Consider the following 4,779-nt stretch of genomic DNA (forward strand, 5'->3'; position numbering starts at 1 on the left):
ACGGGATGATAAAGATGTGAGCGAAATCATCAAATACACCCCCTGTTAGATAAATTCATCTGAAAAAAATGAGTGTGAATTATACGGTGTACACCCTACACATAGGTTATTAGAGTATCACCACAGCCATTGGCTTCATCATTTGGAGAGAAATCCTCTTTTGACTAATGGGTACTTTCAATTTTAATTTATTTTAATTAAGGGTTAAGGGCAGAGGATGTCACATCACGTTTAGCCCTATGAGGCAAATGTGATTTGTGAATATGGGCTATTCAAATAATCACTCTGTTGGTGCGTGGTGACTAAAGTGAATTCAACGTGAATCATTTCCTGTGGATTCTGGACATTCCAAATATTTGACAGATTTGTTCAGATTTGGACATGTAGGATGGAGGTAGCCTATATTCAGTCAAATAAAAATATAGTTTAAAATTGTCAAAGACCTGCTCTCAAATTATGACTTGAGAAAAACATATAGTCATATGTAGGCCTAAAGGAAAGTTTGTATTTGATAAATATTATACATTTTACGATGATGCATTTAAGCAGCATTTTGAAGTGTTGTTTTAAACATTTATCACACTGTAGTTTGATTGATAACGTGTCATGTATATAGTGATTATAGTGATCATATATTTTGATTGTAAAATCTTAGAGCACAAACATATTCTGCACACATGCATTTTCACTAATGTTGCTGCATTAGGATTCTTCCATCCATTATCTATACCTCTTATCCTTTTGAGGGTCATGGGAGTAGCTGGAGCTCAGCCACATTGGGCAAGAGGCACAACCTGGACAGGTCGCCAAAACATAACTCTCCTGGAAGAAAAGCTAACAAAACAAGATGTCAACTCAATCAACAGACCTAACAAAATTTGTCATAAACATACTATCTGACCAAACCAATAAACAAACACAGGGGAGAACAACAGAAACAGTAACTAAATCTCAAGGCCCCCCTTAATATCAGAGTTTTTGGTTTGGTCCTTTGCAAAGCAAAGATAAATAAGTTAATACAATTTAAACCAGCTTTAAAAAATAATATTGACTAATGTAGAAAGCAATTAATTTAAGAAGGTGCTAATGAACATATTCCAAACCTGAACTGTGATCTTTAGTGACCACAATGAAAGTAACTGAACATCAATCAATCAAATTTTATTTGTATAGCCCATATTCACAAATCACAATTTGTCTCATAGGGCTTTGACATGGTGTGAACATGCGGTTCAGTGATGTGGGTGAAGGTGTGGAACTAAACCTCCAGATGTGTGTCTTTGTCAAACACACATTCACACCTAAATTCAACTTAGAGTCCAATTAGATTTCTTCTCAGGTCGAACTAACCAGAGCCGCTGAAAACATGCACCTGCATGAGTTTCAAAGTAATAACCACAACTGACAAATAGGCTTCAGAAACTGAAGTTGAGTGAAAAGTGCAATATTCTTCCCTGAAATGTTGAGAAACGATGCATGCAAAGTACAGGTAACTATATCAATTGTACAGTATTTGAGTTAATGAGAATTGAACATGTTTGAGGCACTGGAACAGTAAAACCTGAGTCTTCACAGTGCAGGGGGTCCAGTGTGTAAGAGAAACAGCATTCATGCCACCCGTTGTTATGCACAGCCCCTCCCATCTCCTGCTATTTCACACTTTAAATCTGGGCTCATTTGGTTGGATTTGAAGAGACGGTTTTTCACTTTAACATTAAAACATAAACCTGGTGCTACATTGTTTTTTATTATCCGCTCCAGGCCACTCTGCTCTGAGAAAGTGCTGAGCTGTGCCCAAGGCCCATCAGCCCCCTTAAATTAAATCAAGCCGCACCACATTACACACACTTATAGATATTAGTTCCTTAAATATGTCTGATTTTTTTCATGAACATACATGAATTATTACCTGGAAAAAGGTGAAAATGTAAAAAAAAAATCCTGTGTCTTGCAATGTTAAAGAAAGTGGGAGTAAAAAAATCCTGCATCCACTCCCTTGTCTGGATCTGAGCCAAAATGCAACGCCTTGTTTCTTGGTTTATGTCCAGACCTTCCACCAAGTTTCATAAAAAAATCTGATATGGAGTTTTGCGTAATCCTGCTGACAAACCATTAATTAAACCAACACACGGGTGAAAACATAACCTCCTCGGTGGAGGAAACAACACAAACCATATGGATTGTAATGAAAGAATTTGTCACCCAGGGCAGCAGTGTGGCTCTTTTATATGCTTTTAGTTTTAAGTCAACAGCTTTGTAGCAGAGGGATAAAAAAAATTAATGTTGTGCTGAACACCTAAAGCCTAAAGTACATCTTTTTAACTAAACACAATGAAAACAAACTATAACAGAATGGCCTGCTTGGGATCAACTTCTCAATTTACACTATTTTACTTTATTTTTCATTGCAAACATCTGTGGAAACTGGATGAGAAAGATGTTCAGTACAATCAGTGATTTGTTTGCATCTCCGCACTTTAACTGTCGCTGAAACTCTGGATGCTCCTCCGTATGACTAGACACAACAATCTGTCATTTCAGTTAATGCTGCTATAATGACTTCATGGTGAGAGCCCACATCAGTTATTCAACGGAAGGGGTTTAACTAAGTAGTGTTTATTAATTCAAAGCTATGACACAATAATTTGTTCACGCAAAATGTATAAAACTCCTCCTGTTTTCACATGTTCCGCATCCCAAAGCAGCAACAGAAAAATCCTGTGGGAAAATTGCTTGTATTGATTTAGCTGAGGACACCCATATCCTTCTGTGTGTGTGTGTGTGTGTGTGTGTGTGTGTGTGTGTGTGTGTGTGTGTGTGTGTGTGTGTGTGTCATTAATCAGGCTGACTGTCATAAATCAGTCACTTTTTAATCAGAGCACTCAGCTGCTCAGAGATCCCGTGGAGCCAGGGTCCCTCGGGATCCTCGTTTTGGGACTAATTGATCACCAGCCCGTCTGAGCAGTGATTTATCTGGACTGCCTATAGACACAGCATCTCACCAACGAATTGAACTAAAGCTTATCTCTCTTGCACGGTGTGCAGTGGCAGTGTACTCGGGAGCTCACATCATTATCATCATCAAAGTTGTTCCCATTTGTCATAGCTTTATGTTTTCGCTGCAAAGCCACTCGATTATTCTCTAATTAGTATTCAATTCACATGTGTAACAAGAGCAGTGATTTTCTTTTAAAAGCTCTTAACTCTTTCACCAGTGTAAACTTAATCAATGTCTCCGTTTGCAGTGGAGGCTGCAGCACGGTGCCAAGAGAAAGAAAAGTAGGGAATGGATTCAAAGCATCAGTCACTGCTAAAAAAGTAAGCGTAAGATTATTTTGGTTCATTGTGGTTGTAAGTCTTTGAACGCGCTGCTTGTCAAAAGTACATAAACCGGCTGATGTTTTCTATTTAAAGCTGCTCAAAGTCTTTTTGATGAATGTTTCAAAGAAGGGAAAGGCTTCAAAAATGACAGGACACATTATCATAAACAGACCTTTTGTAATGTTTCTATACCTTTAATAAGTTCCTCATTTTTTGTTGCCCTATAAATATACAATATGCATATACTGAAAATGTTTGGCTGTCGTACAGGATTGTACTGTATTCTTAAATCCCAGCGTGTTGTGTTGCAGAGGGATAATGGAAGCAAATGACTTTTTGTGACTCACAGTTTATCACTTAGAAATGTGTTACCTTGATATTTAAAGCAGCTATAATCCATGTTTTTATATGAACAATGGATTAAAAGACTATATGTGACTAATATGTCAAAGATATCCCCCACAGCGACAGACAGAGAGAAAACTATCCCCCGAGTCTCCAGCTTCCCTGCAGAACATTTGTTTCAAAGCTGTAAAAACCCACCAAGCAATATTTACCTTCGACACCAAACAGTAAGCCAAAGTCATGACATCATGCATGTCCAGGAACATGTGCTCAACTAACCATGTTCTCCACTAACCATGTGCTCCACTAACCATGTGCTCCACTAACCATGTACTCCACTAACCATGTGCTCCACTAACCATGTGCTATGTGCAAACAATCTGTTATCAGGCATTTCTTTAGTCATTCTCTGAAACCATGTAGCATCTTCCTGTAGTTTAGTCTAAGACAAATCAGCATCCACTACACCAAGAAAACCTCTGTAATTTGTTAAATTAAATAGGGATAAATGGTCAAATAGGGATCAGTGTGAGCACATAGCAATGATGTAGCTTGCAGCATTTTAACCCAGTTTCATTCAAAGTACTTTTTGTCAGTTGACTAGTCTTAACCGCCACTGTTCTGTAGTTCAATCCTCTCTTTCCTGCTGTTATTACAAACGTCTGAACCCACCACAGACACTTCTCTCTCATGGGTTCACCTGAGATGGTGTTTGATGGCAGGCACTGTCATCACCACCACTCTGTATCTGCCTCATCTCATCCCTGCTGCTCAGCTGCCCCAACTCCACTGCAGTCAATGTGTCCATATTTTGCTCACTGCTCATGTACACTGCCACCATGTGGACACAAAATCACTGACTATAGGTTTTCAAAGTTTTGGGACAGATTCAAATAATTCAATTAATTTTTTCTGTTGACATGTTCCCTTTAGAATACAATCTACACTGTATATTTACTTTAGGAAAAGAATCATAGGTGAAATATGTAATAATGCGAGCCAGGGGGTGCTAGAGGACCTGAGGTAGACTTTAAGTCTTCTTGAATAACCAAAATCTTTAGTATTTAAAACAAAGATCATGCTCGACTTCAAAAGAGGTGACATTTGGACTTG

This window comes from Hippoglossus stenolepis, chromosome 15, assembly GCF_022539355.2.
Source record: "Hippoglossus stenolepis isolate QCI-W04-F060 chromosome 15, HSTE1.2, whole genome shotgun sequence".
Classification (NCBI taxonomy): Eukaryota; Metazoa; Chordata; class Actinopteri; order Pleuronectiformes; family Pleuronectidae; genus Hippoglossus; species Hippoglossus stenolepis.